The sequence below is a fragment of the Plecotus auritus genome (genome assembly GCF_963455305.1).
Source record: "Plecotus auritus genome assembly, chromosome: 4".
NCBI lineage: Eukaryota > Metazoa > Chordata > Mammalia > Chiroptera > Vespertilionidae > Plecotus > Plecotus auritus.
Genome location: NC_137775.1, coordinates 95,369,370 through 95,396,582, shown reverse-complemented (window position 1 = coordinate 95,396,582; position 27,213 = coordinate 95,369,370). Strand labels below are relative to the sequence as shown.

Here is a 27,213-nt window from a genome sequence, read left to right as displayed (position 1 = left end):
AAACATTTTGCACTGTAACCAAATGTCTGTGAAGCATTTTTCCATGCCTCATCTCATTTGATCCTCACCAGAAGTCCTGGAGTAGGTAGATAAGAGACTCCGTGGAATCCTATTTTTTTTCATTAGCCAGAAAACGGAGATTTAGAAATCTTAGAAACTTGACCTGACTGAAAAGAAGTAAGAAATGGTGGACCTTGAAAATGACTTCAGGTTTTCTTACTGTGCAGAATATAGTCAAACCCTGTTTCAGTTAAATATTTTACCCTTTGTTCTCCCTGCATAATCTACAATAATAATCTGCTTCATATTGATATTTACTACTGTGTTGCTGACAATTACCTGAAAGAGAAATTGGGGTGCTTCACTGGGCTGGAAAAAGTTTAGGTACATCAGAAAGCAGGTCTAATTAAGCAAGTTTATTCTGTATCTATAAAAGGCTAAGTTGACTCATGCATGCTCGATACATATAAAGCTCTTGTTGGCCCCAATCGTATGCATGTGTTCCCATCTGTCATTGTTGATCATGAATTTGGTTGACACTTCTGTTATAGCAAAAGGGTGAATAGCGATATTAAAATATTTAAATATTTCTTCTAATTAATTTCCTTTCAATGTGTACGAATTTGTGCACTGGGCCACTAGTATTTAATTAATAGCCAATAGTCTTCCCACAAGGCCTAGAAGGTTTTACAGGTGAGTTCTACCAGACATTCAAAAAACAATTTTAATATTATACAAATTTCCTTCAGGGGAAAGAAAAAGAGGCAATACAACACATTTTATGAGGCTGATAAAACTTGAAAAAAATCAGACTAAGAACATACAATAAAATTCTAGTTGTCCTGACTCATAAATATAAATGCAAAACTAAACAAAATTTGGCAAAACAAAACCAATAATGCATGAAAACATAATTCATCATGACCAAATTAAGTTAATTCCAGGAATTCCAGGTATGTGCAACATTAGAAAATCTTAAAATATTATCCATCTGATTAACTTGAGGAAACATATACAATCATCTCAATATTTCCTGAAAAAGCATTTGATAAAATTCAACCAGTTTTCAAAAAATTTAAAAATTCATAGCAAGTCAGAAATATAAGGCAATTCTCTTAACCTAACAATGGGCCTCTATCAAAATCCCATTACCAAATGCCTTTTTCAATGGTAAAATACAAGCATGCTCTTTAATACTTAAAAACAAACAAATATGAGAAAAATAACCACCTACGCTCCTTCTAATCAATATTATCCTGAGATCAATGATCAGAATAAGAGAAAGAAATGGGGGCGGGCGGGGGGGGGGGGGGGCGCGGGAGGGAAGGCAACAAATGAAATGTAAAAAACCCCAAAGAAACTACTAGTAAGTATGGTGAGAGAGTTTAGCAAGATGAAAAGTCCAAATCCAAGGGTCAACTGCATTTCTACACATTTTGTAATAAATGTGCAGAATATAATGAATAAAGCTAGCAAAAAGATACGCAAGATGTGGAGAAAATTATATATTTGTATTGAATGACAATAAAGACCAAAATAAATGGGGAGACACATATGTTTGTGGGTAGGAAGACCCAATATTGTACAGATGCCAAAGTAATGCTCAATCTCTTAAAACTAGTGATGAGGAAAGGGTCTTCATTTTATTAATACTCATTATTTAAATGGTATATAAACAAGATATACACTATGTAAATCTTGTATATAAGATATATTTCACAAAAAATGTTATAGTCCAGGTAATAATGTTTTTAAGAAAAATTTTAAAGAGGTTTATAAAAGAATTTTTACAAGTGTATCAAATGTTTAGCAAAAAAAAATCTCTCTCACACACATACACACGTGTGCATACATAACACTCAATTAATAATAGAAAAAATGGAATAAAATCAGAAGATATAATGGAGACAATGGCAAAGATATTAGTGTCCAGCTGAAAGCCTGGGTTGATAACTGAGAAGATAAATAGGGCCAGGGACTAAGTGGGCTGTAGTGGAGTTACTGACCTTTTGTACTGGACAACAGGCAAGCTGCACTCGGCACCCCTCCTCAGTCATCCAGTATCCTCCTTTAGCAGGCTGGCTTTTTAGGACTCAGTAGGAAAACCTTAAGCCTAACTTAAGGCACAGTGACTGACTCAGTTGGAAGATAAGTGCAAAATTAGAGTACATTCTGTCCTTAAATTTTACCTTAAAAGTTTCCTCCTTTTAAGCTTGTAATTGATTCTTTCTGTAAAGTGTCTTATGATACTGGGAATTAGGCTACATAAAAATAAAGCACACTGCATTTTATAAAGTTTTACTGCTTCTCTGCTATAACCTCAAAGTGCTTGATTCTCTAAGTCTAATTTGTATATATTTAGACTCCTGAGTAGTTTCACCTTATGAAGAATTCAATAAAATGGTATTAAAAGAGACAAAGACTGCTATCAGATATAAATTCCTTTTTATCTCTCATCTGAACATAGGCCTGACAAATGGTTCTTTTGGATATGTAAAATGCATTCCTACCCCTGCCCCCGCCTCCCCCAGCAAAGGGCTGCTTAGCTAATACAGGAGTTAGATCAGTTAACATTTACAAACTGAAATAACTCATCTTGATGTTTTTAAGTATTAAAGTTGTGAAGGTCTTCACAATTAGTATTTCCTAACAGTCACATAATTGATAAGGAAAATCAGTGTTTTCAGGCCCCCAAAGACTGGGCAACAATAGTTTGACTGGGGTATATTTGATACCTCCTGAATTACTTCAAATGTCAAAAAGAAGACAATGCTTGAATATGATGGCTAATTCAACAGAAAAACATTCCTAGGATAAAAGACCTCCAGGCTTTAAAGGGAATTTTGTCTCATCTTGCATAGGGTATACTGACAAAAATACACTTGCTTCATAGCAAATCTAAATGTTCAGGATTCTTTTAGCTTGAACTCAGCTAACTACTATTTGGCTTCAACCTTAACCTTTTGAAGGGTGTTAAAAGCCCAAGATCTGCTTTAGTGTCATTACTGGCATCTCTGAATCATGTGACATGAAGGTTGCTATAAAATCATGTTAACAACCAAAGTAATAAGAACAAATTACGCTGTTAGGATTTCCAGTTAACATCTGATTACTCACTTTCAAACAGAAGCCAGCATGCTAGATGCAACTTGGAATGAAAGTTTCTTCTGTATTTTTGATATTAAAATTTAATCAGCTAAACTTTGAATTTGTGTTCATTATTATAAGAGTAAAATGCTACTATAGTAATGATCATGGCATTAAAATTATTAATTTTATGTACAAAATTACTAAAAATCAGAATGGTCAGAATGGTCAAATAAATGAGGAGATTGTTTAAAATTGCAAATATTGAGAAGTAATAGATTTACTAGTTATCTTTAAGAAAGAACAATTTTTTTTTTTAAAGCAAAATATGCCTGTAAGTCCCAGCTGGTTTGGGTCAGTGCAGACTGATGGGTCCCAGGTTTAATCCCAGTCAAGGGCATGTACCTCGGTTGCAGGCTCGATCTCCAGCCCTGGTAGGGGCATGTGTGAAGGCAACCAATCAATGTGTCTCTCTCACATCTGTTTCTCTCTGTCTCTCTTCTCTCCCTTCCATTCTCTAAAAATCAACGGAAAAATATCCTCTGGTGAGGATTAACCAAAAAAAAAAAAAAAAAAAAAAAAAAAGCCTGTAAGATTGAAACAAAATACCAAGCCAACTATTAAATATTAGAAAATACCATAATTCTAATCTTTATAATATTATTTAGTAAATTATTATTCATAGCCTTAAGCAAAACCCTCTATTCCATTTGGGATATGAATTTCAAGAAACAAGTCTATTTGAGAAGTCTTCATGTCATGTGAGGATAAATTTAAAGTAGATGTCAACTTCATCACGTCAAAATTTCACAAGAAGGAAAAATTCCAAAGTAACATATAACAATACCCATGATAAATTACCTTCAGTTTAAAGGAAGAAAAGACTACAGAATAAGAGAAAAATGATTTACCCCAAAGTATCTTGCTCCCCCTCAGACTTTACGTGAAAGAGCCTACAGTGACCACAGGATCAATTTAATAGGTGATGGTACTGAGAATTCTGGTTCTTACATCAGTTGGTCAAATTTTAAAATTCTGACTACTAAAAATGTAATAAAATTATAATAACATTTATATTTGGAATAAATACATTTTTAGATTTATTTTTATTTGCCATAAGTCTATTCTGTGATATTTTTCGTCTCAATTTTCCATTTTTTCAAAAGTATGTATTTAAAATACCTCTAATGTGACATTCTGTATTGTGTAAAAAGAAAAGATACTTGAAGACAAAATTAAAAATGATATATTTAAAAGAATTTACTCTTGGACATTCACTGTACTAGGAACTCCAGTTAAATAATCAAATCACATTTCTTTTTCAACCACTATTGTTTCTGAATGAAAATCTTGATATATTTGTTTGAGATTAAATTAAATCTAGAATTATAGGACAAAAGCCATAGGAAGGTATCTAATGTGCATTATTCAGCAGTCAATATCTGGTCAGAATGAAAGAAATTATGAGTAATGGTCACAAGATTTAACATATGGATTTGGGAGAAACATTCCAAAAGTATATCATTTACTTTGTTCCATCTGTGCCCAGAGGAGAAATCAGCCAAATACGTAAGATATTCCACTAAATTATTGGGAAAGGATTTGCACATATGCCAAATTCATGCAGAATCATAGTGGAGAAGAGTGAATTCAGAGTGTGTCAGACATTTGTGGCGAACAGACCTAAAATTCAAGATAAATAATGGTTCGTTTCATTAGCATTCCACATTCTTAGACTAGGTGGCATCACCTTGATTTGAAATGCATGTGCTCACCTCACACCAATAGGATAGTCTCCCTTCTCAGACACCCTTTCTAATCACAGCCCATAGGGCTGCCGTCTACTAAAGTGAAATGTAATCTCCAAGTGACAAATATACAATGATGGAAAAAGTATTTTCCTCACTCAAGTGAAATCTGGTTTTATGATGCTCTTGCTCAAGAGACATCTGTTAGCATATTTGGATTTAAATGTTCAGATGTGCACTTTGTGCCAAGAAAACTGCTCTGAAAAGAAATCTGCTTTAGTAAAACAGCTTTGAGGTTTGCGGTTTAATTGGCTAGAGCCAGACTGTATTGGTAATTAGGGCCCCTCTCCTATTTGCCTTGTACAATGAGAGTGGCATCAGCTCTCCAACATTAAGAGCTGCTTTGTTTGACTTTTTAAGAAAAGAAAAAAGGAAGATGGTATAACTTAGTACCTATATTATTGATTAGGGTTACAGTCTACTTATCTATTTATATAAAACCCTAATATGCAAATATAATGGTGGAACAACTGAACAACCGGTCGCTGTGACATGCACTGACAACCAGAGGGTGCACGCAGAACATGGCAGGTGTCGGCAGCAGGTGGCAGGGTGTGGAACATGGTGGGCATTGGCCGTGGTGGGATGGTGGAGCAGGTGAGTGGAGATGTCAGACCAAGGCGAGCACCAGTTGCTGTCATCAGGTCGAGCCTCTGGTGGTTACTGAAAATTCTTTGCTCCCGCGCACCATGGTCCCATTGGGCACTTGCACCTGCTGCCGGCGCCCAGCACCGGCCCTGATTGCCCCTGAGGGCATGGAGGATGGGCCGAGACCCACCCCTGTGCCCACCGCTGCCTCACAGCCCACGATTCCTTTCAAGGTGCAGGAATTCATGCACTGGGTCCCTAGTTATGTTTATAATGATTTTTTTAGAGCTTTATGTTTTTCACTGAGGAAAAAGGGAAAAAGATGCTTTGGAATAGTGAGCTATTTTGTGTTTTTTCTGCACACAGTGTTTTAGCTTTTTCCTATCTCTTCATTGTATTACTAGAGTTCATATTGACTGAAAGAGAACGTATCAACTGAATTTAGTGTGTTTAGAGATTTGATGTGGTTCTTTTCAAATGAAGTGTGCTGAAAACAGCAGTACCCATCAATCCTTTGGCCAGTAGGATAATACAGATTCTTTGTATATATAAAAACACCTATTCTGTTTCTAAACTTTAACCTTGAAGTGACCCTGTTTCTAATAAATACTAATACCAAAAACCAGAGAATCATTTAAAATGGAACTTAAACTTCATGACTTCTGAAATATTAAAATGTCATCATAAAAGCTACATTTTTAAGGGGTTACATAAATTGTGTTTTATGATGCATTGTCTTACCCTTTCTCAAGAATGAAATCCGAGTTATGTTAGGTCGCAGGTTTCATATTAGCAAAAAAAGATTTTTAAACAAAGGGAGAAAATGACAATAATACAACAATATTTTATTTTTAGGACTACGAAATGTACCAAACTCTCCACTTGATCTTTTAACTGTCTTTAATGGGCAGGAAACCTATGATAATTTATAGTATAGAGATTAATAGCGATGAGGATTTAATAAAGAATCTTTTAAACTTATTTTTACCACATTTTAAAGACATATATTATATCTAGAATCAAATTTCTTTCTGCTTACCCTTGTTGGAAAAGTTTATTTTCTTTAACTCAATACATAAAATCTGCACTTTTGTTCACCAAAGAAATATGCTCAAGACGTAGTCTGTTTCATGGCTTGATACACCACAACATACTGTTAGTGATACATTACTGCACCAAAAAACAAGCAAATGCAATACCATGTTCTTGGTACATTTCAAATAGAGCCAGGAAATTTTAGAATACTCTCCTTTAACCCTTCAACATCAATATCGCCACCAATACACATGTATTAAAATCTGCACTACACATATAGCCCTGTGCTGAATATTGCTGGGTGTTCACATTCATACACAACTGAATGTACATTAGAGTGACTTTACAGTAGACAGAGATTGTATGAAAAAAATGCAGTAATTATTCATCAACTGTTTCAAGAACCAGTCACTTGAGTACAGCCTAAATTAATTATTGTCAGCTGATGTGATAAAGAAATAGCATAAAAAATCAAGAAGACTAACCTGAAAAAAAGATGAATAAAAATTAGATGCCTTAATCTATTATATGCTAGCTTTAAAATCCTGGGCACTATGAGTATTAAACTATACCAAATGGTACATTTTACAGATTATATTTTCTCTCTGGTTCCTGGTGCCTTAAGTTTCATGTTAGTGATTTATGATTTATATTGTCAGTCAAAGCTCTTAATAAAAATACAGCTTTATGTCATTCAGCTGGGAATAGATTTTTTTCCTTTCTCTCTCTGTAGTGTCTTACATACATATTGAATATATTCTAGTAGTAATTATGAAATATAAGACTTTAGGGACATCATTGATTGTCATCATATGCCACTCAAACTTCTTTCTGATGGTACAATGAGGTGACTGGAAATAGCTACCTGCTGGGGCTGTCGCATATCTGAGTGTGCTGGACTGTAAGAACACAGAGGCTTTCATTCTCCCTGCATGGTAGAGACACTTGCAGACATGTTCCCGGTGCAGTCACATCAGGCTCTTTGGACTTGAGAAACCTAGCCTTCCTACACAGGCTGTCTCACACACATTAATCTCTACCATGCAGTCAAAAGAGGAGTTTCCAAAGTGGGGTGCATGCACTCCAGGAGATTGTAAGATTCTGTTTATCGATTACAAAAAGATATTACTAGAATTTATATTACCATTACCTTTATTGTATACTTTTTAAAATGTCTGTTTTATAATGTACGTATTAGTACAGGCATACATATATAAGATTTATAAATGAATAAATATACTTGTATCAGGATTGTCCACTTGAAAATCTTTTTTGTAACAGCCTTAGTATGTTATAATTCACATACAATTCAATGGGTTACAGTATATTCACAGAGGTGTTCAATCATCACCTCAGAAAGCAATCCTGAATCTCTCAGCTATCAATCTCCCTACTTCTCCATTTCCCTAGCTCTAAACAGCCACTAATTTACTTTCTATCTCTATATATTTGCCTATTCTGGACATTTCATATAAATGGAATCCTAATGTGTGATCTTTTGTGACTGCATTATTTCACTTAGGATAATGTTTTCAAGGTTTATCCATGTGTGGCATATATCAGTGCCTCATTCCTTTTAAAGGCTGAGCAATATTCCACTGCATAGCTATACCACATTTTGTTTATCCATTGATCAGTTGATAGACATTGGTTTTTTCCACCTTTTGGCTATTGTGAATAATTCTGTTATGAACATTCATGTTCAATTTTTCATGTGGACATATGTTTTCACATCTCTTGGGCATACACCTAAAAGCAATTGCTGGGTCAAATGGTAACTCTATATTTAACTTTTTTAGGAACTGTCAGACTGCTTTCCAAAGAGGCTATACCATTTTTATATTGCCACCAACAGTTATGAGTGTTTTAATTTCTCTACATCCTTGCCAACACCTGTTATCAAACTTTTTTATTCTGGCCATCCTGTTGGGTGAGCAGTGGTGTCTCGTAGTTTTAATTGGCATTTCCTCAATGACTATTGATGTTGATAGTTTTTTAACTAATGGTTTGCATGATCAGAAAAGCTGTAAGACCACTGGTATACAGTTCTTTGGCAATTTCAGGGGCCGTTAGCCAATGAAAACCCCAGGGATCATTCTGAAGTAAAAATAATAGCTCATATTCAAGACATTTAGCAAATCGTGGACAAGAAAAAAGGAGCACCCTTAGATGACATATAAACCAAGACAAAAAGCATGGGAAACTCGGGGGAATCAAAGGTCAACCAGGGGTAGACATCTAGACACCACCTTCAAATCAAGGCTCTTGTACAACTCTGAGGAACATGCAGAGAACCACATTTACTGTCATCACTTAAGCTGACATATAGCTCCACTCTTTTTTTAAAAAAATATATTTTATTGATTTTTTTTTTTTACAGAGAGGAAGGGAAAAGGATAGAGAGTTAGAAACATTGATGGGAGAGAAACATCGATCAGCTGCCTCCTGCACACTCCCCAATGGGGATGTGCCCGCAACCAAGGTACATGCCCTTGACCGGAATCGAACCTGGGACCCTTCAGTCCGCAGGTTGATGCTCTATCCACTGAGCCAAACCGGTTAGGGCTATAGCTCCACTCTTACTACAAAGGGGCAGCAGCAACAATGACTTAGTTACTTCCTGGGCACACCATCAGCAGTCCACAAAAGGAAACCTTAGGGACAACTTTGAGGGAGGCACTCTACAAGGACCTAGAGGCCACTGCCTGTGTCTGTGAGAACAACTCTCCTGTGGAACTCAAAGAACTGCATCGGATTTTTAAAATACAGCAAAATATAAGCAATTTAAAGAACTGCCGTTTAAAAAAATTATATCCACTCTATATTTTGGTATTATGAAACAACAGTGACACTCAGCATTTTTACTTAGCAAAATAGCTTTTGGAAATTGCACAGGTTGGTGAAATCCAAAAGTCTGGGAACTGCTAGTTCAGTAGATGCCTTCCAATCTGGAAAGGACCTCCCTAACTTACTCCACTCATTCCTGCTGTTTCCCTAACCCTGGAATATCGAGTCTTCAAATGCTACCCATTTTTATGACTCAACTTCTTATTCATTCAGTCAGTATTGTCTGTTAGTTTACTCAAATATTTACTAAGCATCTAAGCCAGTGGTTCTCAACCTTTCTAATGCCACGACCCTTTAATACAGTTCCTCATGTTGTGGTGACCCCAACCATAAAATTATTTTCGTTGCTACTTCATAACTGTAATTTTGCTACTGTTATGGAATCATAATGTAAATGTCTGTGTTTTCCGATGGTCTTAGGCTCTATAGCGGTTCTCAACCTGTGGTGACCCTGCTAGCGGTTCTCAACCTGTGGTGACCCTGCTAGCGGTTCTCAACCCCGCTATAGAGCCTAAGACCATCGGAAAACACAGATATTTACATTACGATTCCATAACAGTAGCAAAATTACAGTTATGAAGTAGCAACGAAAATAATTTTATGGTTGGGGGTCACCACAACATGAGGAACTGTATTAAAGGGTCGCGGCATTAGAAAGGTTGAGAACCACTGATCTAAGCAGAAGGCACCATGCTTAGCTGGAAGAATAGGAGTTTATGCACCAAGACGATCAGCTCATAAACCCTACTCTCAAGGTGTTTATATATTACTAGAGGCCCGGTGCACGAAATTTGTGCACGGGCGGCGGGGGGGGGGGGGGGGTGTCCCTCAGCCCAGCCTGCACCCTCTCCAATCTGAGACGCCTCGAGGGATGTCTGACTGCCCATTGGGATCGGGCCTAAACGGGCAGTCGGACATCCCTCTCACAATCCAGGACGGCTGGCTCCCAACTGCTCGCCTGCCTGCCTTCCTGATTGCCCCTAACCGCTTATGCCTGCCAGCCTAATCACCCCGAAACCACTCCCCTGCCAGCCTGATTGATGCCTAACTGCTCCCCTGCCAGCCTGTTTGCCCCTAACTGCCCTCCCCTGCAGGCCTAGTCACCCCTAACTGTCCTCCCCTTCAGGCCTGGTACCCCCCAACTGCTCTCCCCTGCAGGCCTGGGTCCCTCCCAACTGCCTTTCCCTGCAGGCCTCGTTGCCCCCAACTTCCCTCCTCTGCCAGCTTGGTCACCCCTAACTGCCCTCCCCTATAGGCTTGATCGCCCCAAACTGCCCTCCCCTGCTGGCCTGATTGCCCACAACTGCCCTCCCTTGCAGGCCTGATCCCTCCCAACTGCCCTCCCTTGCTGGCCATCTTGTGGTGGCCATCTTGTGTCCACATGGGGGTAGGATCTTTGACCACATGGGGGCAGCCATCTTGTGTGTTGGAGTGATGGTCAATCTGCATATTACTCTTTTATTAGATAGGATAGAGGCCTGGTGCACGAGTGGGGGCCAGCTGGTTTGCCCTGAAGGGTGTCCCAGATCAGGGTGAGGGTTCCCTTGGGGCATGGGGCAGCCTGGGCGAGGGGCCTGTGGTGGTTTGCAGGCCGGCCACTCCCCCTGGCGACCCAAGCAGAGGCCCTGGTATCTGGGGTTTATTTATCTTCTACAATTGAAACTTTGTAGCCTGGAGCAGAACCAAGCCTTCTGCTTGCTCCATGGCGGCAGCCATTTTTTTTTGGATTTATGTATCTTCTATAATTGAAACTTTGTAGCCTTAAGCGGAGGCCTGGGCCGGCCAGGGTGTGTGGAAAGCTTGGCTTCCCCCATCACCGGGGGCAACCCTAGCCTCCTGCTCTTTCCAGCTCCGTGGCTGCCGCCATTTCTGTTTGGGTTTATGTATCTTCTATTATTGAAACTTTGTAGCCTTGAGTGGAGGCCTAGGCCAGCAAGGGCAGGCGGAAAGCTTGGCTTTCTCCATTGCCGGGGAAACCCAAGCCTCCCTCCTGCTCTCTGTGGCTGTAGCCATCTTGGTTGGGTTTATTTGCATATTCGCCCCTGATTGGCTGGTGGGTGTGTCTGGTGGGCGTGGCTTCTGGGTGTGGTGGAGTGATGGTTAATTTGCATATTACTCTTTTATTATATAGGATGCTCTCCATCAAGTCTTCAGTGATAGACTGATTAACAATTTATGAATCACACCATCTGTTAATGGAATGACGAAGAACCGGAATATTTAAAATCAGAGTTGCTGTGGAAAATCTAGCACATATAGGTCACAGTACCTACCACACAGTACAGTCTCGAAGAAAAGGGTTTTTGGATGAGTCACAGCTTTAAATAGGAAAAAAGGTCATAATAAAGGTTTGTACCTTAAGTCAGGTCAGCAAAGCAGAGCTTCCTATCTTCCTAAATCTAAGAACTAATATCAACATCTTCTGATTATTTTACCAAGAAAGAAAATGCTCTAATGATTAATTCTTCTTTAACTAATCCTTTTTATACATATAACACCAGAGTGGTTGTTTCTGAATAAAAACTCTCCTTTTTATTTTTTCAGAACCATTCTCTCTCTAATCCTTACCCTGCTGAATTTAATTGCCTGGCAATGCCAAAACAATGTCTGATCCTAATAGGTCAGCATTGATCGCTCTAAACCAATTGGTTCCTTCATTAGCAAGAAAATGAAGTAAAGAGAAAAGGCAGGTGGCTCAGAACAGGCAGCTGGGCTTTTGCTCCTCTTGCAGAGCTCTCTCTCATTACATAGTAGCTGATCGATTGGCAAGTTGCTCAAAATCCACAAAAACTATTCATCACTTTTGACACAGGCGTGTTTTAACAGGCCACTCAACTCAAGACTTGGATACCCCAGACAGTTTATTTGTGGGGCCCATCACATCTCTTTCTAAACAGATCTCTTTGAAGACGACAAGGAGACAAAGGAAGCCACATCACCCAAACAACTACATCCTAGCAGTGCACCAAGTAAGGCCCTGAGTGAGAAATCCCAGCTATGAGTTCTGGAAGCAAAGGTTTCCCAGGCAGAGGGTCCTTTTCCCAGAGTCTGGATTTTATGGCTTTGGAAAGGCAGGTCGGGTAAGGAGCTAGTCTCTTGGTGATACCAGCAAGTGCAAGTAAGCAGGGATCTAAAAATAGCATCACCAAAGGGAAGGCGAAAACATACACAGGAAATGCACAATACATTCAGACTGCACCACTTCGGTTGGCGGAAGTAAACTAAGGAAGAGAGCAGACTAAGAGTTTTGTCAGATGGCCTAGGGAATGACCTCTCTGCCAGAATCAACGAGTCACTTACTCCTGGGGCAAAAAGACCCTGATCCTCATGACACTGCTAAGCACTGCTTCAAGCTAGGAAAGCAGACCACGGGAGGGTGATATGACCCAGTCTTGACTTGAGCAACTACTATTCTAGGATACAATAGGCACTTCACGTAGTTACATTACTGAGCCTGATGACAACCTTATGAAGGGGTCATTTCTATCATCTTCATACTAAAACAATAAAACTCAGAGACATAAAGTAACATTTAATTACACACAGCCAAAAAGACGTGGCAGTCAGAATTTGAATGTTGTGCTGTTCAATTGCAAAGCCCATGCCCTTTTAATAACCTCTAGTAGGGAATTTGAAAACAAAAATAAATTTAAAAAATCATAAAATTAACTTATGAAGTATAAAAATAAAGAAAAATATAAAACTGATGGATCCTCCCTTCCCCCAACTAATGGATGGAGTAAGACGTAACCTGCACCTGCAGCCTGGACATTCCTGAGCACCTAACCAGGCACCTTATATGGACTATACCTTGAACCACCAATCAGCACCTGTCAAATACCCTGAGCTCTTGATTCCTAAGTACCTAAGTGCCTAATCATGTGCCTTATATGAAACCACCAATCAGCACGTGCCGAGTACCCTAAGCCCCATCCCTTCCCATTCCTCCCCTCAAAAGGCGTGTTCACCTCTGCACATGTTGCTGTTCTCCCCTTTCGAGACAGCCCAGCAGGGTCCTTCTCCTCTAATAAAGCCTGTAGTCCTGGTTTTCGGCCCTCTGTCTCATCTTTCAAAAACAAGGCTCATTTTTAAAGGAAACGAAAAGAGGGGAACATGTAATCACATTCTATATACTGTGTTATTGCTTTATTCCCAGTGAGTTTTGGTAATTGACCCCGGGTCCTGCACATTCTAAGGGGAGGGACCAACACTGTTGACAATAAGCCTTCCTTTCACTTGCTGCCTTTCTACATAGCCAGCAGGTAGCTGAAGAAAACTGGGCTTAAAAACAATGAAATGTGAAAGCAGTAGGTCAATTTTCTCCTAAATTTCAAATCCAGAAACAGAGAGTTTATTTCAACTTATAGATCAGTAATTCCCTGTCTTAGCAGAATTAAGATTTAAGAAAAACTATTCACTTTTCATACAATCTGAAGCTTCACCATAGTTACTCAGTAAAAAGCATTTGCCAATATGTTGAATTTATTCACCATTCATGAAACACCTTTCGTGTTTTTTTTTTTTTTTTTTTACTCCTTTCATGTTTCAGATACAGTCAAGCCTGAATGAACATGGCTATGATTATTAAATACAAATATAAATTATCTGAAATATTACAATGTTGACTTAGAGGGGAATACCAGCAATATTTGAAATAAGAAAAAATCAAAAGATGAATTTTTGTTAATAATCAAATTTACCACTAATGACAGACCCACTGAGATGCTGAGCCTCTCTAAATCTTTATACCATTAAAAAGAATAGGGGGAAAGATAAGGAAAAAGAAAGAGATATTCTTTTGGGGCCTGTCATCTGTGCTAGGCACTATGTTATACCCTCAGGATATGAAATTAAAAGACCAGGGCACTGCTCTCTAGAAGGTGAGAGTCTGGTAGAAGAGACAAGATATAAATCATTAATCCATCTAGTCACCCATCCTTCCGTCATCTCTCCAACAACTATTTACTGAGAACCTGCAATGTGTTGCCAAGCGCTGGTATTGGGGAATAAAACAATGAGCCAGAAAGAAAGGGTCTCTGCCCCCATGAACTCAGAGTCTAATGGGGGAAACAGCAGCTATAACAAAATGTGGTAAGTACTATGACAAGAGAAAGACATGATACTCTGATAGCATGGTATAAGAGTGCCAATGGTGAAGGGCAAACAAGGAGAAGAAGATAAACAGAAGAGAGAATTATTTTGTGGTGAGAATAAATCCAGTCATGCATGTTAGAAGGACTTAAAGAAATTCTATAGATGTACCATTTAGTGGTAGCCAGCCTCCTATATGGCTCCAATGGTTGTCTTCTGTTATTCATGTCCTTGTGTAGTTCCCTCCCATATCAACATATTATGGAAATGATGATGTGTGACTTCTGAGGTTAGGTTAAAAAAAAATTGTGGCATCTGCTCTGTTCTCTCTTGGATCACTCTGGGGGAAGATAGCCATCATGCTGTGAGGAGGCTCCAGCAGCCCTCTGGAGATGCAAAACTGCAAAGAAACGAAGGCCTCTGCCAACAGGCTGTGTCAACTCACCAGCCATGTAAGTGGACATCTTCAAAAGTGAATCTCTCAAGGTTAGCCAAGTCTTCAGATGACTACAGCCCTGACTGACATTGGCTACAATCCCATTAAGAGACCTCAAGCTAGAACCTTACCCAGCTAAACTAGTCTCAAATTCCTAATAGGAAATATGAGATAACAAATGCTTATTGTTTTAAGTTATTATGTTTGGGGTAATTTGTTACCCAGCAGTAGGTAAGCAATACACATCACATTTAAGATGGGAAGGAAGTGGTTGAGACCAGAAGCTAGAAAGGGTAGTGAAACTTTGAACAAAATGGGTGTTAGACTTGACCCTGAAAACAATGGGGTATCATTGAAAGTTTTGAAGTAGGGAAGTGATAGAATCAAGCTTACATTTAGCAAAAGCATTAAGTATGGAAAATGTACTGAAGAAAGACAAAACCAAAGTAAAAAAGCTCAGGCACTGTACTGGATGCAAACCTAGTACTAATTCTAAGATTCTCTCAACCTCCTCCAACTTCCTCTTTAACCTATGCTGAGTCGCCCTTCCACTGTGGACTTGGACAAAATGTCATAACGCTTTCCAAACAGTTGTCAAGTGGTTGAAGGAAGTGCAGAGAAGTTAACTTCTCATTGGGTGAACCTTGGTCAGTAGGAAACAGGAGACGGGAGGGAACAACCTGCTGTGTGTCCACAGTGGTTGTGAGGTGGTGAATGGCAAGGTAATGTATTATATCACATTTTTTCCCTTTCTGACCTTTATCTTCATCACCCTGGGCAGAAACTTACCAAAGACAGGCTCAGCTCCAGTAATACTGCTCTAGGCTCTATATTTTATGCTGTAATGCTGAATACAGGATTTGTGACAACACGGATGAACCTAGAGGACATTATGCTAAGTGAAATAAGCCAGACACAAAAGGAAAAACACCACATGATATCACTTATATGAGGAACTAAAATAGTCAAATTCATAGAAGCAGAGACTAGAACAGTGGTTGCTGGGGGACCAGGAAAGGGTTAATGGAGGTATTAGTCAGGGGGTACAAAGTTTAAGTTATGTAAGGTAAATAAGACCTAGCAATCTACTGTATATAGCTTAGTGCCTATGACAGGGGTGGGCAAACTTTTTGACTCGAGGACCACAATGGGTTCTTAAACTGGACCGGAGGGCCGGAACAAAAGCATGGATGGAGTGTTTGTGTGAACTAATATAAATTCAAAGTAAAGGAGCGGAGGGGAGAGCAAGAGAACCCTCCACTCTTTCGGCTCGGCGGGCCAGATAGAACAGCCGAACGGGCCGGATTCGGCCCATGGGCCGTAGTTTGCCCATGGCTGGCCTATGATCAACAACACTGTTGTTATACTTAAGTATTTGCTAAGAAGGGTATATCATGTTGTGTTCCTAACATCATCATCATCAAGATGGTATAAAGGATATGTTTATTCAATAGACTGTGGTTTCATGGATATATACTTACTTCCAAATTATTCAAGTTGCATATGTTAAATTTACACAGCTTTTATATCTATTACTAGAGGCCTGATGCACAAAATTTGTGCACTGGAGGCAGGGGGGTTCCTCAGCCCAGCCTGTGCTCTCTCGCAGTCCGGGAGCCCTCAGGGGATGTCTGCCTGCCAACTTGGGGGATCGGACCTAAGCCGGCATTCAGACATCCCTCTCTCAGTCCGTGGCTCTCTCAGTCCGGGACCCCTCGCTCCTTACCACCCACTTGCAGCAGAGGTGGGAGAGGTTTCCGGCACTGCTGCTGCACTTGCCAGCTGTGAGCCTGGCTTCTGGCTGAGCAGCGCTCCCCCTATGGGAGCGCACTGACCACCAGGAGGAAGCTCCTGCATTGAGGTTCTGCCCCCTGGTGGTCAGTGTGCATCATAGCAACCAGTCGTTCCGCTGTTCGGTCAATTTGCATATTAGGGTTTTATTAAATAGGATACCTAAATAAAGTGGTTTAAAAACATATAATAAATCATTTCAAATAACTGACTACATGTTGAAATTAAGTTTTGAATATATTGGTTTAAATAAAATATATTATTAAAATTAATTTCACTTTTTTGTTTTTTACCTTTTTTAATGTAGCTACTACAAAATTAAAAATAACTTATCTCTATTGGACAGCACTGTTCTTGAGGACCTGAAATAATACAGTATATAATTTAGGCAAGAAAAAGTCAACTAGTTGTTGCAATGAAGACAGAGAAAAGAGGATGAACTGGAAAAGAGTTTTAGGCGAAAGAACTGCCAGAGCTGAAATGACTGGATGTGGAAGAGGGAGAAATGAAAGATGTGCCCAGCTTTCTGGATGGGGCAAGTGGGTGTCCCTCACTGAGAAGAGAACATGTGGGAGTGTAGGACTAGTTAGCTTGAGGTATTCTGCTGTAAATTTGAGGTGCTTTGTGTTGCTCTAAGGAAGCTACACGGTGACCATTTCAGTGAGCTGAAAGCACAGGAGACAGATCCAGGCAGCAGAGGAATACCTTTTGTTGACTAATGTCACAGGAGCCCATGAGATTGCCTGGGAAGAGTATACAGAGTGAGAAGAGAAGAGAAGAGAACACAAATAAACAAATATATTAAGGAGATTGTTTTAGATCGTGATAGGCATTATTTCAGAAATAGAGCAGGATCAAAGGACAGTGAGTGTTGGGGTAAGGTTGGGTGACTAGTTAAGTCTGGGGATAACAGAGATGGAAGCAAGGAAGACAGCTGGACAAAGGAGAAAGAGCCTTCTATGTAGAAGAAACATCAAGTGCAAACTGAGTTGTGAAATAGCCTGACAAGTTCAGAGAAGCAACAAGTCTGTTACTATCTATAATAATCCTATCTAATAAAAGAGTAATATGCAAATTAACCATCACTCCGCTACACCAACAAGCCATACCCTCCAGCCACGCCCACCAGCCAATCAGGAGCAAGTGTGCAAATTAACCCAACCAAGATGGCAGTTAATTTGCATATCCAGGAGCAGAGCGAAGACTGAAGACAGCATAGAAGAAGGAAGCCAAGCGTTGCAGAAGGGAGCAAAGTTGCAGAGAAGCAAGCAAGCGGGGCTGCGGAGAAGAGAGGGAAGAAGGCGGGGCGGGGGAGAAGGGAGAGAAGCAGGTGGGACGGGGGAGAAGGGAGGAAAGCAGACCACCACAGGAAGCCCTATTGCAGGAATCTTCCTGCAACGGGCCTCTAGTAATCTATAATAATAAAAACATATTATGCTAATTAGACTGGACATCCTTCCAGACGTCCTTCTGGATGACCTTCCGAACGAAGCCACGGCGGCAGGGGCAGAGGCAGAGGCCCCGGTCGCCGCACTGAGGCAGAGGCAGCCACCGCAGTGGTGGGGGCCGAGTCCCTTTCACGAATTTCGTGCATCAGGCCTCTAGTTGGAATATAAAGTATGAGGAATGGAACAGAAGATACCAAGTGGGCACAGACTGGGCAGATCATAAAGGGCTTTGTGTTTTAAGCTAAGGACCTTGGAATTTATTCCACAGGCAAAGGGGAGTCCTGCAAAGTTTTAAGTAGTGACATAACCTAATTTTATCTTTACAACACTCAAGGTGCATGTTCCTAACTACAAGGAGCCCCCATTCACTTGACCCTGACATATCACGGGGTTCCATGGAGCACAATTTGAAAACCACTGGACTAGATGACTTATCTAGACCTTAAAATCTTCTTTAGACCTTAAAACAGTCTATGGTTAAAGGTGAGAAGAGCACAAAAATGTACTTGTGCTATTGCACATGTCTCTCTCTTTCTCCTTCTCTGTTCCTTCCTCTCATTGACTCTCTCTCAGGTAATAATATGCATTGGTAAGCCTGAATATTAGGAATATGAGGGCATACCAAGAACAATCCTCACTTTGCAGTAGTTTATCATATATTCAGGCAAAACACCCAGGAAAAAGGAAGTAAATACCCTCTTGACGATTGTCATTTAACAACTCAAATTAAAAAGACACAATGAATCAGAAAGAATATATGCACCACTGTGTTCATAATAGCATTATTTACAACTAGACGCCCAGTGCAGCATCAACTGAAACCAGCTCTCCGACATCCCCTGAGGGGTCCCGGATTGCAAGAGGGCACAAGCCGGGCTGAGGAATCCTACTGGTGCACGGGGCCGGGGAGGGACAAGGGAGGTTGGCCAGTCAGGGAGGGACCTCGGGAGGGCTCCAGGGCTTGTCTGGCCCATCTCCCTCAGTCCCAATCAGCCAGACCCCAGCAGCAAGCTAACCTACCAGAGCGTCTGCCCCCTGGTGGTCAGTGCATGTCATAGCGAGTGGTTGAGCAGCCTTGGCATATCATTAGCATATTACACTTTGATTGGTTGAATGGATGAACAGATGACTGGACACTTAGCATATTAGGCTTTTATTATATAGGATAGCTAAGATTTGGAAACAATCCCAGTGCCTATCAGTAGATGACTGGATAAAAAAGTTGTGATACATTTACACAATGGAACACTATGTGGCTGTAAAAAAAAGAAGGAACTCTTACCCTATGAGACAGCATGGAGGGACCTGGAGATTATTATGCTAGGTGAAATAAGCTGGTCAGAGAGAGACAAATATCACATGATCTCACATATATGTGGAGCCTAATGAACAAAATAAACTGACAAATAAAATAGAACCAGAGGCATGGAATAGACTGAAGAATCTCAGAGGGAAGGAGCAGGGAGTGGGGGGGAGGGGGGAGGATTGATTAACCAAAGAACTTCTATGCATATATGTATAACCCATGGACACAGACAATAGGGTGGTGAAGGCCTGGGGTGGAGTGGGAACTGGGTGGAGGGGAGCAATGGCAGGGCAGGGGGGGGGGCAGGGATAAAAGGGGAGGCATCTGTAATACTTTCAACTATAAAAGATAAATTTTAAAAAGCTAAAAGAGAAAATAAAAGATGATGCAATGAAAGTCACAGCTGCTTATCAAGCAAAGGCTTCACCCAAACCTTTCACATTTCTCCACCTACTGCTCTTCAACACAGTGATTGCTTTGCATACTTCCTCTCCATTCAGAAGCAAACAGTTCAGGAAAAGAAGGAAATCCCTAAACAGGTAAGTTCTGACAATGAAGAAGAAAATTAAACTAATGGCTGAAACACAATTTAACATTATCTGTTTATTTCAAATGTATTAAGTCTAGGTACTTACAATTTTTCTCCCAATTTATTCTCATCTCCTTTCTTTAAAAAGTAATTATTTTATTTTATGGCTAGAAAAAAATGACTTGCCCAGAGTCACATACTCCCTGTTACTCAATTAAGAACATTTTTTCATCACAGTATTTTCATTCCATCATAGGTCTTCTAAGATGAAAAATATTTCATAGCACTAAGATAAAGAAACATTTGTTTTTTAGTAGGAAAAGGTCTGCTCTTAAATAAATGGTGTTCAGGAATAGCCGTCACCAGTGTTCTTTATGATACAATAGCAGGTCCTTTGGTGGGAAGAATTTGCAAACACTTTGCAAACACTGAGAAATGACTGTGTTTCAAAAGTCAAATGAGATTCTGAACAAAAACTAAATTAAATCCATTATAAAAAGCTTTTCAATGGGCCACATCTAAATTCCACTGACTTCTTAATCTTTCTAGACTTTAATATAATGTATATAATACTACTTAGAGTTAGACTACAGAGTATCTGCAACTATAAGCTCTAAATCTTAAATTTGTCTATTAGTTGAACTTCAAATAATATACACATATCACATGGAAAGCAATGGAGAAGATAGAATATTGGGGTTGGGAATATGAAGACTAGTTCATGCAATGCTATCTACGCATTATGTGAAATGAAGCAACATATTTAACATACCTTCCTGAGAGTGAGTTTACTTGTCAGTAAAATGAGGTGACTGGTGAATTATTAATAACTTAGAGGCCCGATGCACGAAATTCGTGCAAGGGCCTTGGCCCCGGCCCCCGCCCGCCACGGCTGCAGCCGGGGGCCTCTGCTGCCTCTACCGTGGCCCCCGCCACTGCAGCTTTGTCTGGAAGGAAGGACGTCTGGAAGGATGTATGGTCTAATTAGCATATTACGCTTTTATTATTACAGATTTTAATTCCCTATATACTAGTATGCTCACTAACCACCTTACATGGGTTTGGTTTTCTGTGGCAGAGATTGTGAATTACATACCCCAGAATCTATTCTCTTCTTACTTAGTAAAACAACCCTGACTGTTTTGTAAGCTGAGCACATGGCTGCCTGGAGTGAAAACTACACTTCCCAAATTCCTTTGCAACTTTCTAGGACTATGATCTGACCAAAGAGATGTAAAAAGGAAGGTTGTGCAAAACAACCAGGGAGTCTCCCTAGAGTTGCCAGCCTACTCAGCTGGGAAGTGCACTCTTTGGCACTTCTTCCCCCTTCCCTCCTGAGGTCTGGAATTGTCATGATAGCTGCAGTTGCAGCAGCTTTCTGGGACAACATGGCTGAGAACAGAAGCTAGGACTCCTGATGGCAGAACAGAAAGATAAAAGGAATCTGGTTCTTTATGTTTTCATGGAGACACCAGATCAGTCCTAGAATGCCTATATTTAACCTTCTTTTACATGAGGTTATACACTTGTATGCTTGAACCATTTTTACCTTGGGTTTTCTGTTATATGCAACTGAACCTAATTCTAGCTGCTACAGTATGCTTCCTATGTGATCTCATAAAACCATATATTTCACTCATTTTTTAATGTTTTTCACACTTGTACAATAATTGTTTGTTTACTTGTCTGCTTCCCCAACTAGACTTTAATTTTGGTGAGGGTAGCACTGTGTCCTACGTCAGTTGCTGTTGAATCCACAGTGCCTGGCACATAGTAGAAAATAAATATGTATACAACAACTACTTTCTCTGTAAGGAAAAGGAGAAAGAGAAAAGATGAAGGTGTAGTAATCAATGTACCTAGGCATCTGTCTGCTTTATAGGGTTACTGGAGGACAGAATATGTAAAAGCACTGTGAAAATTATAGTCTGTTATATAAATGTGAATTAATATCATATAAATGAGAAAAAAACTTATCACCATACCATCTAGCTACACCAGATTTTGTAGAGCCATTAGTGTTGCTCAATTCTTTCCACCTGTAGGTTTCTTTTCCTTATGCAGACCATTCTAAACCTGTACCTCTCTCCCAAAGCACTCTACCCAACCTTTACACCAATCATTCCTAGAGGTGATCCTAGCTCCTGGTCATGCAGAAAATGGAGACCATGAGACATAGTGTCTTCCAACTCTCCTTCTTTTCAGTATTTTCCCCCTTTCCTGTCACTCTTCCCTTTTAATGTACACCTCTCCACTTGTGTTCTTGACCCCACCCTGTCCTGCCTCTTTCACCAATTCCTTCCTCCACCTGCCCATCAGTTATTCCTTCTCTCTAGTATCTTGAGCCCTCCATTAGTCACTTCCTCTCAGACCAGATCCTTAAACACCGCCCATTTCACCCTAGTCACTTTGTTAACAAGCATCCCTTCTCTATTCCCCTTTGTTACCCAACTTCTTGAACTCACATAGTCTCACACACTCATTTCACTTCACTTCAGACATAGCTTCTCTTCACTTCCTCCCTTGCTCTACCTAAAACTGATCTTAAAGGTCATCCAATGTCCTCCTAAAGGCTCACCCCTTAACCTTTTTTCAGTCTTTATCTCATTTGACAGCCTTAGGAGTATCTAGCATGATTAACCATCCTTTCTTCTCAAAAGCCTTCCCTCATCCACCTGTTCTAACACTCTCTCCACTCTTCTGCTGACCAGTCCTCCTCAGGGTTTTTTGCACCCTCATCCTCTTTGACTTACCCCAATGGTAATTCCCTGGATACCATCCCAGATCCACTCTTGTTTCAGCAAATACACTCTCCAAGGCTAATTAAGTCTCTTTCAGAGCTTCAACTACTTTTAAACAGTAAGGTTAACTTGGCTTTCTGATAAAAGTATTCATGCTCATTATAACCCCCTTTAAAAAAGGGTGTTCTTTTTTTTTTTTTTTTTTAAAAAACATCTACTTTGTGACCAGCCTAGGCTAGGAATTATCACGCGTATTATCTATTTAATCCTCACCAGAATCCTATGAGATAGATATCCACTATCCCTTCTGCCTAGATGGTCTTTCCCACTTTAGGTCAGGCCAATTCCTACCATCTTCAGGCAGGTTACTTCCTTCCTGACCCCCTTTCCAGATCAGAACCTCATGTGATTCTCTCATAACATACTGTTCTTTCCCACCACAGTATGTAAATAGCTATTTATATACTTTGTATATACTATGTCTGACTCCTTCAATAGATTATAAATCCAATGAAGATAGGAAGCATGTCTGTTTTATTTACCATTACACAATTAGCAATGTATTTGTTGAATATATAAAATGAATAATTTGTAGTGAGTGATGAACTAGAATATGAATCAGGTTGTCTTTCCACTGTACTATACTCTAGATTCCAAACCTTTACATCACCAACTTCCCTCTATTGCCCAATGAACCCACCATCCTCTCCCACCTAACTAATCTACCTTCTAGCAATTCCATCGTCATTTAGTCAGTCATTAAAGCTAAAACCTCAGTCATCTTTCATTCTTTTTTGTTTTCCATATATAACAGGTCTCTTGTTCTATTTTTAAAATGTCTCTCAAAGCCATAGGAACATCTCATCTTTTCTACTGATACTTAATCATCTCCTTCTTATTGAGAGAACTTCCTGACTCCAGGCTCCATAACAGCTCATACATTCTGCTGAAGGATACTTCTAAAATTAAAATTCCCCAAGGGAGGAGAGAATCACCATTGTACAAAAGTAAAATGATCAATTCCAATAAGAGATAAGAATTAGAGATCTAAATTATATTTCCATGCTACTTAATCTATTGCCTGGCTTCCAGGGTAGAACTGTTTTGAATTATTTCTCAAAGGTAGTATGGTCAAGTAGTTAAAATGAGAGGTCTGGGGGCAAGAGTCTGGGTTCAAGTCTCACCTCTGCCACTTATTTATTAGGACTATGAACAAAGATTTTTTTCATTGTAAAATGGAGACAGAGGTAAGCATTAAATGAGAATAATCCAATATAACATATAGCTTAGTGCATAAGTGCCAATGAATGTTAGCTATTTATAGTCTCATCTTTAGAAAAATCCCAAAGAAAACTACAACTGCCTTTATCAATTGAGTCTGATATATTTAAAATTGTAACAAAAATATATTCTTTTTTTTTTTAAAAAAAATGTTTTTATTGATTTTTTTAGAGTGAGAGGGAGAGAAAGAGACAGAGAAACATGGATGTGAGAGAGAAACATCAATCGGCCGGCCCCTGCATGCTCCCAACTGGGGATTGAGCCTGCAACTAAGGCATATGCCCTGATCAGGAATTGAACCAGTGACCTTTCCTGTGCACGGGATGACGCTCAACCACTGAGCAACACTGGCCAGACCAACAATATATTCTTGAAAGTATCTAATATAATCAATATACAAAAATTAGTTTTATTTCAATATGCAAGCAATGAACAATATGAAAGCAAAATTAATAACACAATTCCATTTGTAATAGCATCAAAAGGAATAAAATAATTATGAATAAATTTAACAAAAATGAGTCCTAAAATTCATATGGAAAGGACCTATAAGAGCCAAATACAATCATGAGGAAGAAAAAAGTTGGAGGACCCACACTTTCTGATTTTAAAACTTACTACAAAAACCGCAGTATTGGCATAAGCATAGACATATAAACTAATGGAATAGAATTGAGAGTCTAGCAATAACCCCATTCATCTATGGTCAGTTGATTTTTGACAAGGATGCCAAGACAATTCAACAGAGGAAAGGATAATCTTTTCAACAAATTGTGTTGGGCCCTAGCTGTTTTGGCTCAGTGGACAGAGCATCGGCCTGCGGACTGAAGGGTCTCGAGTTCAATTCCAATGAAGGACACGTGCCTGGATTGTAGGGGGTGTGCAGGAGGGAGCCAATCAATGATTTTCTCTCATCATTGATGCTTCTCTCTCTCTCTCCCTCTCCCTTCCTCTCTGAAATCAATAAAAACATATTTTTTTTAAATATATTTTATTGAGTTTTTACAGAGAGGAAGGGAGAGGGGGAGAGAGCTAGGAACATTGATGAGAGAGAAACATCGATCAGCTGCCTCTTGCACACCCCCTACTGGGGATGTGCCTGCAACCAAGGTACATGCCCTTGACCGGAATCAAACCTGGGATCCTTCAGTCCGCAGGCCAACGCTCTATCCACTGAGCCATACCAGCTAGAGCAAAACATATTTTTTTTAAAAATTGTGTTGGGTCAACTGGATATCCACATGCAAAAGTATGAATTTAGACTCCTATATACACATCATATATAAAAATTAACTCAGAATGGATCAAAGACCTAATTATAGGAGTTATACTATAAACTCTTAGAGGAAAACACAGGTGTGTACCTTTATGACCCTGGGTTAGGCAATAGTTTCTTAGATATGAAAATTAAAAACACAAGCAACCAAAGAAAAAGTAAACTGGACTTCTTCAAAATTAAAACTTTTTTGATTCAAAACACATTATCAAGAAAATAAAAAGACAACTTACACAATGGGAAAAAAATATTTCTAAATCATATATCTGATAAGAGTCTAGTATATAGAATATAAAAGCAACTCTTAAAGTGCAACAATAAAAAAATATATAACCCAATTACAAAGGACAAATTACAATGGACAAACCAACAAAGAACAAATAATCAATTAAAATGGGCAAAGGTTCTAATTAAGACATTTCTCCAAAGAAGATATACAATATCCAATAAGCACATGAAAAGATGTTCAACAGCATTAGTGATCAGGCACATTGTATATCAAACCACAGTTTGATAACAGTTCATGCCCACTGGGATGTCTATAATAAAAAATTCTGGTAACAAATTTTGGTGAGGATATTGAAAAATCAGAACCATCACACAAAAATAGTGAGATTGTAAAATGTTGCAGTAGTAAAAACCAGTCTGGAAGTTTCTCAGAAAGTTAAACACAGAGTTAGCATATGACCCAGCAGTTCCACTCCTAGGTATATACTAAAGAGAACTGAAAACATATATCCATACAAAAAGTTGTACATAAATGTTTATAGCAGCATCCTAATATATAAAAACCCAGGGTCCGTAACATCCAAAACAACCGAAAGTTCGACCTACCAAAAGTCAGTCCTGCAGTCAGTGCTGGGTTGCCGTGGTGACCCAGCACTGACTGCCGCTGCTGCAGGCGCAGTGACCCAGCACTGACTGTCGAGGGGACTGCAGATCAGGACCGGAGAGAGACCCGGGGAGAGAGAGGCAGGGTCTGATCTGCAGCCTCCATGGCAACTGTTGATCAGCTGTTGCCTCTGAGGGGGCTGCTGATCAGCCCTGCCTCTCTGATCAGGCCCAGAGATAGGCCCGGAGACGCTGACTGGCATAGAAACTGACAAATCAGAACCAAATCTGGGTGAAGTGCGAGGAGCCAATGGCTAACTAGGAGGCGGAGCTTTTGACACTGACTGGCATAGAAACTGACCAATCAGAACCAAATCTGGGTGAACTGCGAGGAACCAATGGCTGCCTAGGAGGTGGAGCTTATGACGCTGACTGGCATAGAAACCAACCAATCAGAACCTAATTTGGGAGAACTGCGAAGGCAGAACCTAAGGTGGGGGCTGAGGAGGGATTTTAAGGGCCAGAGCTATTTGGTGTAAGGTGTAAGAAAGTGGTTCAATTTCTTAGTAACCAGTTTGGCAGTATAGTGCATATAGCTGGCTATCAGTCCAGATACAGGGATTATGTTTTTTTGTCTACCAAACTCCTCCTGCTGAAAAAGGCTCCCCCCCACCCGCCCATTTAAGCAATCCTATCCTATATAATCTACCTATACTAATAAAAGGGTAATATGCTAATTAGACTGGGTCAACCGGCCATCTTCCGGACATCCAACTTCCTTCCAGACAAAGCCATGGTGGTGGGGGCAAAGGCAGTTAGGGGTGATCAGGGAGGCAGGTAAAGGCAGTTAGGGGCAATCAGGCAGGCAGGCAGAGAGGTTAGGGGCAATCAGGCAGGCAGGCAGAGAGGTTAGGGGTGATCAGGCAGGCATGCAGAGAGGTTAGAGCAGCTGTGGGCAAACTACGGCCTGCAGGCTGGATCCGGCCCGTTCGGCTGTTCTATCCGGCCCGCGGAGCCGAAAGAGCGGAGGGTTCTCTTGATCTCCCCTCCGCTCCTTTACTTTGAATTTATATTAGTTCACACAAACACTCCATCCATGCTTTTGTTCCGGCCCTCCG

At 40.0% G+C, this 27,213-nt stretch overlaps 1 protein-coding gene across 9 annotated transcripts in view; it reads right to left on the bottom strand.

The window, feature by feature from the left end:
* BTBD9 (BTB domain containing 9) overlaps positions 1-27,213 on the bottom strand; it is a 511,095-nt gene that overhangs the window by 218,619 nt on the left and 265,263 nt on the right. The gene's annotated exons all lie outside the window — the stretch shown is intronic.